We start from the raw sequence: 15,653 nt of genomic DNA, 5'->3' as shown, positions 1-15,653 counted from the left end.
TTGGAAGGACTGATACTGAAGCTCCAATACTTTGGCCACCTGATGTGAAGAGCCAATTCATTGGAAAAGACCCTGATGCTGGGAAAGATTGAGGGCAGTAGGAGAAGGGGGTGACAGAGAATGAGATGGTTAGATGGCATCACCGACTCAATGGGCATGAGCGTGAGCAAACTCAGGGAGATAGTGAAGGATAGTGAAGCCTGGCATGCTGCAGTTCATAGGGTCACAAAGAGTCGGACACGACTTAGCAATTGAACAACAACAACAGATAACGTAAACAGACATTCACTGAAGAGACTATTCAGATGGTAAACAAACACATGAAAAGATGGTCAGCATCATTAGCATCCAGTTCTCTTGCATCTCCTGCCTTGGCAGGCAGATTCTTTACCACTGAGCCATCTGGGAAGCCCTTATTAGACCTTAGGAAAGTGCAAATTTAACCCACAATGAGATACTACTACACTATGAGTATGTGGAGAAACTAGATTATTTTTCCATTGTTGATATGAATGTTAAATATCACAGTCACTATGGAAGAGAATTTGATAGTTTCCTACAAAACTATATATGTAATTACTATCCTCCTAAAAGTTCAGGAAAATTATGTTTACATTAAAATGAACAACAGCAAAGTATGGAGATCAAATTCCATGCACTTACTCTAAGAGAAAAAGGCAGACTAACATCTCTACCAACAGTGAAAGCATACTATAAAGGTATGTTCCAAAAATATGTAAGATTAATTTGCAGGACAAATTAACAATTAGGAACATTATACAGGACATGAAATAATAATATAAATCAGAATTTGAAAAGCTTAGAAGTTAAAATGAAAAAATTCAAGGAGCAATCAGAAATAAAATAATTTAAAAAATATTGATTTTAGAAATGAAGACTGAAGAGAAGGGAAAAAATTATATCAAATAAAGAAGAAAAGATGGAAAGTTTTTAAATATAAGAGGGAATATAAAACAGATAAAAAGAATTCAAAGGAAAATTGCAAGCATAAGTAAAGAAGATCTAATATATGCATAAAAATCTCTGAAGAAGATATCAGAGCAAAGAAACAAGTACAAAAATTATGGTTGAGAAAATTTTGCTGAGATAATTAAAAATATATACTGAAAGAGTTAAATTTATACCTGAAAATACTGACCTAGAATGGCCAGCATAAGACACTTCTAGCAAAAATTACTGACCTTTTAAAGAAAGAGAAACACTTTAGAATTGAGACAACATTATCATAGTATCTGTTAAGGGAAAGAAAGTCTGATTATCATTAGACTTTTTTTTTCATTTATTTTTATTAGTTAGAGGCTAATTACTTTACAATATTGTAGTGGTTTTTGTCATACATTGACATGAATCAGTCATGGATTTACATGTGTTCCCCATCCCAATCCCCCCTCCCGCCTCCCTCTCCATCCCATCCCTCTGGGTCTTCCCAGTGCACCAGCCCTGAGCACTTGTCTCATGCATCCAACCTGGGCTGGTGATCTGTTTCACCCTAGATAATATACATGTTTCAATGCTGTTCTCTCGAAACATCCCACCCTCGCCTTCTCCCACAGAGTCCACAAGTTCTATACATCTGTGTCTCTTCTGTTTTGCATATAGGGTTATCGTTACCATCTTTCTAAATTCCATATATATGTGTTAGTATACTGTAATGGTCTTTATCTTTCTGGCTTACTTCACTCTGTATAATGGGCTCCAGTTTCATCCATCTCATTAGAACTGATTCAAATGAATTCTTTTTAATGGCTGAGTAATATTCTATGGTGTATATGTACCACAGCTTTCTTATCCATTCATCTATCATTAGACTTTTTAACAGTAATGCTACATGCCAGAAGAAAATGAAGTAACATTAAAGATCTTCAGAGGAAAAAAAAATGTGAGATAAGAATTTTATATCCAGAAAAACTGACCCTCAAAAATATAAAAGACAATGATTGGCACACAGAAATTCATGGAATATTGTTTCAGCAAGCCCTTCCTAAAATACTACTAGAGAATACGACTTTGGATAACCAAAATGACTAAAGAGACATCAATATAGGACTGGTGGGGAGCACTCGATAGTTATTAAATGAGGGCTAATAGGGAATAATATATTGTATAAGGACTGTATGATTTGACAATGTAGACTTACCATAATAAAAAAACAAAATGTAGAGGGAGGGAAGTGCGTTTACAAATCCAAACCAAACCCTAAACCAAAGCAACAATAAAACAATTAGATACCTGTTTCAGTAATCATAGTTGGTGCTGATAGTATTTACATTGTTAGTCTGAAACTGATGTCTTAAAAGCACCTTTTCTTTGTCTTCTGTCTCTCACATATGGCAGTTTCCCCAGTTCTTAACTCTAAAACTACCTTTAAATCCCTTTCTTCCTTCTTCTGATTTTCCTGCTCTCTTCATTTCTTTTCTATTAACCTTAGGCTGTTTTTAACCCAAATCAATCATTCCATTTTCAGTTTTTCTTCACTCTCATTACTCCAGCAAGCAAAAGCTGAAAATCTCATCTTTCAAATGGAAAATTCTCCTTACCAGGTAGAAGCGAGTCCATAACCCTGTCCTTTTTTCCTTACACTCTTTTTCCATAGTTAAATTTGTTAAAAAATAACTACATAGTTGTCTATATACTTTATTCCATATGCGCAAGTGCTGCCCATACAATCTTTTATTTTTTAGTTATTTGTGTCCAGGAAACATTCCTTAGATAGACAAACTTCCTAGTTCTTGATAGGGTTATTTAGCAAAGAATTGACATGATGCCATATTATTAGGTCATGAATACTCTTCAGTCTGGGAATTTATGTATAAAAATACATTTTAGAATATCTGTTTAGACCATGCCTGATACCTAATATTCTTGATCAACTAGTGTTTTAGCTTTCCTGTAGAGATTGAACTTTTGCCTTTGCTAAGCTGAAAGTTTATGGCTGCAATACAGGAGAACCTGGTTTGATTCCTGGGTCGGGAAGATCTTCTTGAGAAGGGATAGGCTACCCACTCCAGTATTCTTGGGCTTCTCTTGTGGCTCAGCTGGTAAAGAATCCACATGCAATTTGGAAGACCTAGGTTCTATCCCTGAGTTGGGAAAGTCCCCTGGAGAAGGGAAAGGCTACCCACTCCAGTATTCTGGCCTGGAGAATTCCATGGACTGTATAGTCCATGAGGTCGCAAAGAGACACAACTAAGCAACTTTCACTTTCACAAGCTGAAAGGATTGGAGGTATATATGTGGAAAGGTAAGGAAGTATTGGTTAAGAGAGGCAAAGACAATTCTCTTGATGTTTCCTGGTGGCACTTTCCCTGTTTCCTTGTATGCACTTGTAAACTGGCTGGATCCTGAATTTCTTTCTGAACCTTTGCAGTTTTTGTCACATAAGGCTAAGGTGGAGAACAGAGTAAGGCATCTGGATTCACTGTTTCTGTGGATTCCTTTTGAGAGTCCTCTGGTAGAACAAGTGGCTTTCCTCAAGGAGGAAGCACGGCCCCGGGCTTTGCTAAAGTCAGCCAAAGTTTGTGCACATGAGCTTACTCCGCTTATTACTCTGCTGCTACCAAGAGGTCAGGCCTTGCCCTTTGAAGATGTAGCAAAGAGGGCTGCTGATGAAAGCAAAGTTCAAAAGCTGAATGATAGTGAGTACAGGCTTCCGTGCCGCTGAAAAGGCGAGATGCAGTGTTTGTAAAGGGAGTCAGAGGGCTCTGCAAATGTAGTTATTTTCACTAGTAATGACAGCTCGATAGAAAGATAGATGTCCTGTACCTTAGTTCAGGGTAGATTGGAAATGATTTCCCCCACCACCCCTACTTTTCACTGATAGAATTTTTCCTGGTCTTAGATTTGTATTTACGTATTTCTTCAACAATATTTACGTATTTCTTCATTTTTCTAATATAAATTTTAAAAGATACAATTCTCTATTAATATACTCTTCCCTAAAATAGCTGCACTTTAATCTCAATCATATTAGTTGGCAGAAATAATTTAGAATGTTTGTTTTCTATATAACATAGTCAGAGGGCAGAAAGGAAATAAACACTAGAGGGTAGAAGATTAGCAAATAAAAACATGATAAAACATTCATTTCCATGAATTATGTTTAAAGTGAGAATTAAAATGATTATATTGAATGCAGGAACTCTTAAATTATTATGTTGAATGAATGAGGTACCAATTAATATCTATCTAATAAATGAACAAATGAAAGGAATGGTAATCCTCACCAAGAATGAGTATGTGGTAATTACACTAGTAGTTACATGCTAACTGCATTAGCAGTGGTAGTGTGCATTTTGTTTGATTGCTTTTTACCAGTTGAAAATAGCTTTTTAAAATTATTATTATAAAAAGTACAGGTCACAAAGAAAATTCAAATAAGGGAGAACTGAATGAGGGGAAAAGTAAAAATGTTCCCACATCTCTCTATTCAGAGGAAACCACTGATGATGCATGTCTGTATGTCTTTGGTGTGTGTCTTTTAGGACAGCTTTCTCCGAAGGCCAACATGAGGTTAAGTTGTTACAATAATATTATACATGCTGTTCTGAAACCTTAATAGGAAGGTACCTTGTTTGATTTAACCAACCATGTAAGTGACAGGCTCTTAGCTTCTTTACACTCCATAGCTGTAATAAACAGCTCTAAAATGAACTTCTTTAATATACATTTATCCACACTTGATAAAGTCATACTGGAAGAAATTATGACTAAAATATCTGACAAAGAGTACATAGGTTTTAAATTTTGAACCATATGGGCAGGCTGTACTCTAGGAGCATAGAAATTTATATTCTAAATTACTGCCATCCACTGATTTCTCATACCTTTGCCAATATTTGATACTGTCAGTTTATATTTTTTAAAACTTAACAGTGAGACATAAAAAGTTTGATCTTATTGTTTTATCATATATTTCAATTTGATTATTTCTGAGGTCTATTTTTTTTTCACCTTTATTTAGCATCAGCAATTTTCTAGTTGCCAGTTGTTTGTTAATCCTTCTTACTAAATTTTCAGTAGGTCACTTCTTATTTTCTTTTGCAGCTAATTGTAGATTTGGGTATTAAGTCTTTGTTACATTTTTGAAAGTATTTTCCTTGTTTATCATTGCTTTTAATTTGGTTTAAAGTATTAACAATTTTTTGCCATTTGTAGGTTTAAAAATTTTTAAATTTTCAGTGTTTTTTGAATTCTGTTGCATACTTAAGACATTCTCCATCTGTACTTAAACAGAGTAGGAAGATGATGAAGAAAAGAGGTTATATAGACAGACATTTTATAATTTATAAAAGTAGGAAAACAAGCTACTCAATTTATATTCTAATCAAATTACAGTGAAGCAAACAAACAATAATAAAAAACGTCTGCACCTGTTTGGCTAAGGAGAATTGAACCAGATAAAAGTTAAAGCTTTTTACCCATTCTATGGTTGTGTGCCATCAGTACATGGAGAAATACCTTCACTGATTCAACAAATATTAAGTACCAGGTACTGGTCTAGGTTTTGATTCAGAAAGAAAAAGATACTGATTACAAAAATAAAGTAAAATTGCCCCTGCCCACAAAGAGTTCACAGACTATAATAGTCATGTAGGGACAAGGGACTGTGGGACCCTGACTCCTCATTCCTTCTTCCTTCTCTGTTATTCAACATTCAGAAAACTAAGATCATGGCATCCGGTCCCATGACTTCATGGGAAGTAGATGGGAAAACAGTGGAAACAGTGTCAGACTTTATTTTGGGGGGCTCCAGAATCACTGCAGATGGTGATTACAGCCATGAAATTAAAATATGCCTACTCCTTGGAAGGAAAGTTATGACCAACCCAGAGAGCATATTAAACAGCAGAGACGTTACTTTGCCAACAAAGGTCCGTCTAGTCAAGGCTATGGTTTTTCCAGTAGTCATGTATGGATGTGAGAGTTGGACTGTGAAGAAAGCTGAGCACTGAAAAATTGATGCTTTTGAACTGTGGTGTTGGAGAAGACTCTTGAGAGTCTCTTGACTGAAGGAGATCCAACCAGTCCATCCTAAAGGAACTCAGTCCTGGGTGTTCATTGTCAGGACTGATGCTGAAGCTGAAGCTCCAATACTTTGGCCACCTCATGTGAAGAGTTGACTCATTGGAAAAGACCCTGATGCTGGGAGGGATTGGTGTCAGGAGGAGAAGGGGATGACAGAGGACGAGATGGCTGGATGGCATCACTGACTCGGTGGACATGAGTTTGAGTAAACTCCAGGAGTTGGTGATGGACAGGGAGGCCTGCGTGCTGTGATTCATGGGGTCTCAAAGAGTCGGACACGACTGAGCGACTGAACTGAACTGAACTGAAACCATCAAAGAAATAATTGGTAAATGCTAGAAATCCTGCTTTCTTGAAGGAGTTTTTGATTAAAAAAAAAAAAGAAAACATTGTTTAAAAGACTCCAAACTCTGTTCTTATGTATCTACATTCACGGCAATCTCTCTGCAGGGAGACATTTACGCCTTTGAGACACTCCCTGTGTCATAACATCTAAACCTGTAGTCATGTTTTGTGGCAGGAAAATGTTTTCAGAACATCTGTACTATTTAATCAGCCAAGATGTTTTGTGAAAAATATTTGTGAATGCCTCCATTATGAGGTGCTCACTTAATTGAAATAGTGCATGAAAATATTTGAAAATATTTTGTCATTTTAACTCTGTGTGTGTGTGTTTTGAATGTGCACATGCTCATGTGTAGAATTTTATATATCATTATGTTTTTCAGTTAACACGCTTATTTAATTTTGTTAGGGAGAATGCAAACCATTAAGAATAGAAACTAAGATCTACTTTATAATGAGAGAAATAATAATAACCCTTTTTTGTTTTAATAGGATTTTAGAAATTATTTACCTTGGTTATTCAGTCTTCACAAAAAAGCCTGTGAAATAAGAATCACTATTTTTATTTTACACAATGAAGAAATGTAGTGATTAAGTAATTGAAGTTCCCAGGTTAGTAAATATCAAAGATGAAAAAAGAACTGCAAGTTTCATTGCTGTTTCTACCTAGGCCTGTCTCCCCACTAAAGAGAAGAATTGAGAGCTACTTCCCAATTGTCTATGGGTGAATTTAATGAGACCTTAGCCCTTTATCACAGGTTCTGCTTGCAGAAACGAATCTCCCCTTTTAATCATACTTGCACACTGCAGTAGGAAGAACATGCTTAGGAGTAAAATAACTTGGTTTGAATTCCAGTTCTGCTACTTATTAGCTGTGCGTATTTGGACCTAAACTCTTTTCCTGGTATTCAACTAATATTGCCAGTGATGATACATACAGTGAAGATTTGTTGTGAAATCTCTGGCATGTAGTCGGTGCTCCAGAATCACCTGGAAAACCATTACCTGATCTCTCCTGGAATGGTGTCAAGAGATACAAAGTGTTTTGAGGAATAAAGAGTTGTAGGGAATGGAATGATGTACACAGAGGTAAGAGATAAGAGGCAGTTTTGAGCCCTGTATTAGCCCATATGTGAAGAATTATTTTTTGGTCATGGTTGCATTCCTGTTCATGTTCACATATGTCTGCATATACATTGCTGCTGCTGCTGCTGCTGTTAAGTCGCTTCAGTAGTGTCCGACTCTGTGCGACCCCATAGATGGAAGCCCACCAGGCTCCCCCATCCCTGGGATTTTTCAGGCAAGAACACTGGAGTGGGTTGCCATGCCCTTCTCCAATGCATGAAAGTGAAAAGTGAAAGTGAAGTCGCTATATTATATTAAGAAGATAGAAATGGGGAGCCTTGAAAACAGAAATGTAGGATTGGCTGAATCTTTTTTACAGAGCTCAAAATGAATTTCATCATCCTTTTTTTTCCCTTCCTCCTATAGCTGATGGCCTCTATGTCTTCAGATGCTCACTCAGCAGGGACACTGGAAGTTGCTACGTGGGGAAGGAGTCCATCTTGGTTACTCTGGGCTACCACAGTGCTTTGCTGAAGTTTGCATCTCATGCTGGTAAGTTTTGTGCCTGTCCCAACTCCCTGACTTCAGTTCAGTTCAGTTTCTCAGTCATGTCTGACTCTTTGCAACCCCATGGACTGCAGCACGCCAGGCCTCCCTGTCCATCACGAACTCCCAGAGTTTACTCGAACTCATGTCCATCGCATCAGTGATGCCATCCAACCATCTCATCCTCTGTCGCCCCCTTCTCCTCCCACCTTCAATCTTTCCCAGCATCAGGGTCTTTTCTAGTGAGTCAGTTCTGTGGTACATAAACACAATGAAATATTACTCAGTCATTAAAAAGAATGTGTTTGAATCAGTTCTAATGAGGTGGATGAAACTGGAGCCTATTACATAGAGGAGTCAGAAAGAAAAACACCAATACAGTATACTAACACATATATATGGAATTTAGAAAGTTGGTAACAGTGACCCTATATGTGAGACAGCAAAAGAGACACAGATGTAGAGAACAGTCTTTTGGACTCTGTGGGAGAAGGCGAGGGTGGGATGATTTGAGAGAATAGCATTGAAACATGTATATTATCATGCGTGAAATAGATCACCAGTCCATGTTCGATGCAGGAGACAGGACGCTCAGGGCTGGTGCACTGGGATGACCCAGAGGGATGGGATGGGGAGGGAGGGGGGAGGGGGGATCAGGATGGGGAACACATGTACACCCATGGCTGATTCATGTCAATGTATGGCAAAAACCACTGCAATATTGTAAAGTAATTAGCCTCCAATTAAAATAAATAAATAAATTTTTAAAAATGTCCTGTAGAATTTACCTGGGAAGCTATTGTTTATTGAGAACTTTAAAATGGCTGATTCAGTTTCATTACTCGTAACCAGTCTGTTCATATTTTCTGTTTCTTCCTGATTCAGTCTTGGCAGATTGTACATTTCTAGGAATTTATCCATTTCTTGCAGTTGTTCGCTTTACTGAGGTATAATTGTTTGACAGTCTGCAGTTCTGATTGGGTTATAGTTGAGTCAATTTTAATAAAAATAAGAAATTCCTATTTTTGATCATGAAAATCAGGATATGGCTTACCTCAGCATGTGAATGTTTCATAATTTCTTGGTACTTTATGGATTTCAGTAATTGAAGGCTTTAATAAGTGGAATTTTTTTCTGAGTCATGTGATCAGACATAACCAAGTTAAAAGCAAACTGATTTTGGCTTTTTATGCTATAAACATTTAACATATTACCTCATCTCATATACCATTCACTTAAGGGAGAATTTAATCAGATCATCTTACTAATGAGGAAACTGAGATTCAGAGAAAATTGGTCACTTGTTCAAGGTAATATAACTAATAATTAACTGACCAAGGATTTGAATCTAGAGTTACCTACTCCAGAGCTCATGTACTCTTCCCGCACCACAATGCATCCTTCTGTAATGACACCCAGTTAGTTTTAAGAAAGAAAGAAACCGGTGAAAGAATAAGGTGTAACTGCACAGTTGAATGGAAAAACCTTTCTTTTAATGTGTTCACACTTAGAGCACTTAATGCTTGAGGGTATCTGTGCTTCAGAAATTCCCTAGTGGTCTAGTGGTTAAGACTGCATGCTTGCACCTCCAGGGGTCTGGGGGTTCCATTCCTGGTTAGGGAACTAAGATCCTGCATGCCTCCGAGGCACAGCTGAGGGGGGTGGGGGTTTGCGGAAACAAAAAGATATCCATGTTTCAGGCTTATTGTACTGTTCAGAGTTGGTACCACAATCTGAGCAGGCCTGGAAACTTCATGTTTTAGGTACGCTCGAAGTTGAAGCTGCCTTCATTGTCTGGATGAAACTTTTATTGGAATCTTTACATGGCAGTGAAATGGGAATTTTGAGATGCCAATAGACAAAGTGTAAATAATTTGGGATGTATTTTATTCCCTGTTGCATCCAGTGACTAAGCAGTTTCCATGTACTACTCCCATACAGCTTCCACCTCTCTACCTGAATGAGATAATCATAAATGGCCTGGAAAGTTATAAGACCCAGAACCAACATGGCTCTCTGAGTGTTGGGGGCCTCTATCCTACACCAAGGTTCCGGTTGTCATTCTGTTGACTTGCCTGACTAGGAGAGATAGTCTACAGACCTTTCCTATTACATTTCTTGAGACAGAGACTTTGGGTTCAATAATTTAAAATACTAAGGTACTTTTTAAACTGTTTATACCAGTGGGGGAAAAAAAAAGGCAAGAGAGTAAGTTTCTAAATAAGGAGCCCTTTAGGTGGGATGAATTCTGTATCATGAATTCTTAGTTGGTTCAGTGTATATTCTGTGTTTCAGGAATGAGCATAAAGACCTGGTCTCACCATGCTTTAGAGCACTGGGTATAACTTTCTAGCCTCATTTATTATTAGTAGGAAAGGAAAATAATTGTTAACAGGAATTTCTGTTGTTTTGAGAATTTGCTGGGGATGCCTTAAACAATAGTTCCCTTTTCTGGAGTTCATGTGTTTCTTGATCTCTGCTGAAAGTGAATACCAACACCAAAAGGATTGCAAATGCAGATGTTTGCAAATTGGTGATCCTCCATAGTTTAATTTAATAGTAGTTTTCAGATTCAATGAATGTCCCTGGGGCGTTGGTTGCCTGTCTGATTTTCCTGGCCCTGGAAACTGAACAAGCCAAGCAGCTGATCCCTCATTCTGGATCTGTCAGGGCAGGTTGCAATGCAGACCTGAGTCCACAGCTGCAGGAAGGTAGTGGCAAGTGAGGAACAAGCTGGCTGTGACTCGGAGGGTCCCAGGTGGCCCAGATCCCAGGTGGCAGTGGGATATTGATTGTCATTTGTCAGCCTGGGTGTTGACAGAAGGCTGTCTACTGCTGTCACTGCCCATCAGACACAATTGCTGAATTTTTGAGATGTGTTCTGCTTTTCTGGAGTAAGAGGATGTGGCGTTTGAAATGTGAGAGTTCTATTTTATATTTAGAAGTGAGTGAGCAGCTGCCAATTATCTGTAACTTGGATAAGAAAGAAAATCCAACTGTACTGGGGATTGCCCTGTCTTGATAATTAGATGGAACCACTAAGAAAGAAATGAGCCAATATTCAAATGTCTGTGTGAGGAATATTTCTTCTTGCCCTTCTTTCCTTCTTCAGAATTATGATTCAGTGATCTCCAGGCCTGATTCAGTCACATGTTAAATAATCTCCAGTAATCTCAAAGACTAGTGTGAAATCCAGTGCACTTAAATTCATTGTATTTTAGAAGCAGTTCAGTTCAGCTGCTTAGTCGTGTCCGACTCTTTGCGACCCCATGGATACTGAAGCACACCCAGCTTCCCTGTCCTTCACCAACTCCCTGAGCTTACTTAAACCCATGTCCAGTGAGTCAGTGATGCCATCCAACTATCTCATCCTCTCTCGTCCCCTTCTCCTCCCGCCTTCAATCTTTCCCAGCATCAGGGTCTTTTCTAGTGAGTCAGTTTTTCGCATCAGGTAGCCAAAGTATTGGAGTTTCAGATTCAGCATCAGTCCTTTCAATGAATATTCAGGACTGATTTCCTTTAGGATGGACTGGTTGGATCTCCTTGCAATCCCAGGGACTCTCAAGAGTCTTCTCCAACACCACAGTTCAAAAGCATCAATTCTTTGGCAGTCAGCTTTCTTTATAGTCCAACTGTCACATCCATACATGACTACTGGAAAAACCATAGCTTTGACTAGATGGACCTTAAAAGCAGTGGGAATATTTAATAGTGACAGATGTCGACAGGAAAAAAATGACATTTTAATTAAATGGACTTGAGATAATTTCTGTGAAGCACTGTGTATGAACTAGATATGTGCAGGGCTTCCCTGTTCATTCATTCATTTAACAAATATTTATTGAGAGTCTGTTAATGTTCTAAGCACTTGTTCATGTGCTAAAAATGCAGTACTGAGTAAATATAAGTCCTTAAAATTGTACAGCTGACATTTTAAGAGAAGGACACAGGCAATTAGTAAATGAAGATACATACATGGTGGATTGTGTGTGATAAATATTGAAAAGAAAAATCAGGCAAAGAGGCAACCAATAGGGGTTAAGTATGTTTACTGTTTTATAGGTTATTTTGGGGAGAGATCACTGATAAGATGTCTGACATGTACGCAGGGAGCTGGAAGGGAGGGCCCTTGTGTTTATCTGGTGAGATGGACAGGTGAGGAGAACTGCAAGGACCTTGAGGCAGAGTAAGCTTAGGGAATGGCACGAAGAACAGAGGGACTTAGTGAGGAGAAGGAGAATGGTGAGCTCAGAGAGTTAGAAAGCAGTCAGGGGAGACACTGGAAGTCATGGTGAGGATGCTAAGGGATATTGAAAATATCTGAGGTCATGAAGCAGAGGCCCAGCATTGACTGAGCATTATATATGTACTTTTTTATACTTTGAAAGGTATGTATTTATACTTTCTCTTATTGCCTTTCTCACAGCAGCTCTGTAAAGTTGGTATTTTTATTATTACTTTTTCCCATTGTTTGGAGAAGGAAATGGCAACCCACTCCAGTATTCTTGCCTGGAGAATCCTATGGATGGAGGAGCCTGGTAGGCTACAGTCCACAGGGTCGCAAAGAGTTGGACACGACTGAGCGGCTTCACTTTCACTTTCATTCCCATTGTTAGCAGGCTTCCCTGTGGCTCAGTGGTAAAGAATCCACTCATCAGTGCAGGAGATGCAAGAGGCTAGGGTTTGGTCCCTGGGTCAGGAAGATCCCCTGGAGAAGGAAATGGCAGCCCACTCCAGTATTCTTGCCTGGGAAATCCTATGGACAGAGGAGCCTGGCGGGCTACAGTCCCTAGGGTCACAGAAGAGTCGGACATGACTGAGCTGCTAAACAACATGCCCATTGTTACCCAAAGACACTAAGATTCATAGACAGGAAGGAAGTTTCCCAAATGACAGAGAAAATGTAAGGCTCGTGTTCTCTCAACAATTTCCCATCTGTCCCTGCACTCTTCATGAGTTGACATATAATCTAGAAAACTCATATCTTTAATTGGGATGATAATACAAACATGGGAAAACCCACTTTTGTCAACATTCCACTACATGAAAAAGCAAGACCCAGGTAAGCCTTGTTCTGGGAGTTATGGAGTTTCTGAATAGCCTTTGAACAGGTTCACTAATTTACATTTCTTATGCTTTATCCATCTCTTTATATGTGTGTACGTATATATAAACATATTATATTTCTGAATCATTGGAGAGTAACTTGCATATGTCATAGTTCTTTACTATTTAGTGTTTCACTAGATATAACCTAGAAACAAGAATATTCTCTTGTGTGACCACAGTAGAGTTACCAAATTCAGGAATCTAACATCTATGCAATATTTATATTTATTTTTACCATCTATAGCCCAGTTTCATAAATTATGCCAGTAATATCCTTTATACAGTACAAGGTGGTTCAGTGGTAAAGAATCCACCTGCCAGTGCGGGAGATGCAAGAAATTTGGGTTCAATCCCTGGGTTGGGAAGATCCGCTGGAATAGGAAATGGCAGCCTACTCCAGTGTTCTTGCCTAGAAATTCAAGTGGGCTACAGCCTATGGGATTGAAAAGAGTTGAAACTGAGTGACTGAGACAGACAGACAGACAGACACACACACACACACACACACACAGTCCTTTAGAGCAGTTTTTTTCCCTCTCTATTTCTAAATCTGGTCCAGGATCATATATTGCATTTAGTTGTCACTTCTCTTTAGACTCCCTTAATCTGTAACAGTTCCTCAACCTTTCTTTTCATGTCATTGTGTAATTTAGAGAACAGGGACCAGTTATTTTATAGAATATTCCCGAGTTTGTGTTTTTCTGATGTTTCCTCATGGAAAAATTCAGGTTACGCATCCCCTGTCAGTAAACTACGTAAATATTCTTGTGTCCTTTTCAGGATCACATCAGGGAGTACTGAGATCTGTCTACCTCTTTTTGATAATAGAAATTTCAAGTGCCAGGTCAAGATACTTTTAGTTTCTCCACTATAAAGTTACTATGCTTTCCCTGATAGAACTAACACGCAGTCTCTATGAAGGCATTTTGAAGTTACCCAAATATCCTGTTTGTCATCAGACAGCCTAACCTTAGTATTCATTTATTATCTATTTCTTTGGAAAGACAGTTTACTTTTTAAAAAATATATGTGGGCAAGATCCTGCGATCTTAGTAAGTCATTTAGTTCTTGCAGGTTTCTTGTGTAGATTCTTAGGAGTTTCTGCATAAATGATTATGTCTTCTGTGATTAAAGACAATTTTACTTTTTTCCTTTCATATATATGTGTGTGTGTGTGTGTGTGTGTGTATGCTTTAAAGTTTCTTTTTCTTGCTTATTACACCAAATAGGACCTTTAGTACAGTGTTGCATAGAAGAAATTAGAGTGGACATCCTTACCTTGTTTATGACTTCTGGGGTAGCATTTATTAGCTATAGTTCTGGTTTTGTAGATGTCTTATATCAGGTTGAATAAAGTCCATTCTGTTTCTAGTTTATGGATAATTTCTGTCTTGAATTATATGTTGTGAAATGCTGTTTCTGAATCTGTGATGATTGCCTCATTGTCATGATGTATGATCCTTTCTCTGTTTGCTGAACTAGATTTGCTAGAATTTTATAAAGAATTTTTGTGTCTACATTCCTTAGGGATTGCTTCCTTAATGCTTTAGTTTGGTTTGGGTTTCAAAGTAATACTGGCCTTAGAAAATTCAGCTTAGATTCCCTCCTCTGCAGACTGTGTATAGAATTTGACATTGCTTCTTCCTCAAGTGTTTGTTAAAATTAACAACTGAAGTCAAATGGACCTTAAGTTTTCTTTGAGAGAAGATAGTTAACTACAGAGTCAATTGTTTTAATATATATAGATCTGTTTAATGTCTCTGTTGTTTATTGAGTGAATAAGGTACATTATTGAGTGAATAATGTATCTGTTGTTTATAATTGTTTACACTTTCATGAAATTTGATCCTCTGATTAACTCTTCTCTTTTTAAAATTTGAGTATAATTGCTTTACAATGTTGTCTTAGCTTCTGTTGTATAACAAAGTGAATCAGCTATATGTGTACATATATCCCCTCCTTGTTGAACCTCCTCCCATTCTCCCCATCCCACCCTTCTAGGTCATCACAGAGAACCAAGCTGAGCTTCCTGTGCTCTAGCTAGATGCTTAGACCATTAATTTTAACGCTTTCTCTTTTTTTCCAATACACACATTTAACACTCTACATTTCTTTCTATGCACTGCCCTAGCTGCATTCAATACATTTTGTTATGTTCTGTTTTCCTTGTCATGTGGTTAAAAATAATTTGTGTTATTTGGTTTTTGGCCTATGGGTTTCTTTTTTTGATCTGTGGACTATTTGGAAGTATATTGTTTAATTTCCAAATATTTGGACACTTCCCTAATAGCTTTCATGTTCCAGTTGGATTCTTTTGTGGCCTGAGAACATGGTTTGTATGATTATTAGTGGTTTAAGATTTGTTCAAGTTTGTTTTCTGGTCTACAGTATGGTCCATCTTGGTGAATTTTCTGTGTGCATTTGAAAATAACATGTGTTTTGTTATTATTGGGTGGACTGTTGTCTAAATATCAGTTAAGTCAAATTGATCTTTAACGATTCTTAGCCTACTTATTTATTAATTATATAAAGAGGAGAGTTGG

General features: G+C 37.8%; 1 long non-coding RNA gene across 5 annotated transcripts in view; it reads left to right on the top strand.

Annotated features, from left to right (window-relative positions):
- Positions 1 to 15,653, top strand: part of LOC139039421 (uncharacterized) — a 244,864-nt gene that overhangs the window by 72,847 nt on the left and 156,364 nt on the right. For all 5 annotated transcript variants that reach the window (XR_011492685.1, XR_011492686.1, XR_011492682.1 and 2 more), the window contains exon 2: positions 7,882 to 8,007. This is a non-coding gene — a long non-coding RNA (uncharacterized lncRNA). The remainder of the gene's footprint in view (positions 1 to 7,881; positions 8,008 to 15,653) is intronic.

This window comes from Odocoileus virginianus, chromosome 18 (genome assembly GCF_023699985.2).
Source record: "Odocoileus virginianus isolate 20LAN1187 ecotype Illinois chromosome 18, Ovbor_1.2, whole genome shotgun sequence".
NCBI lineage: Eukaryota > Metazoa > Chordata > Mammalia > Artiodactyla > Cervidae > Odocoileus > Odocoileus virginianus.
The sequence above is the reverse complement of the archived record's forward strand: the minus strand, read 5'-3'. Positions and strand labels throughout refer to the sequence as shown.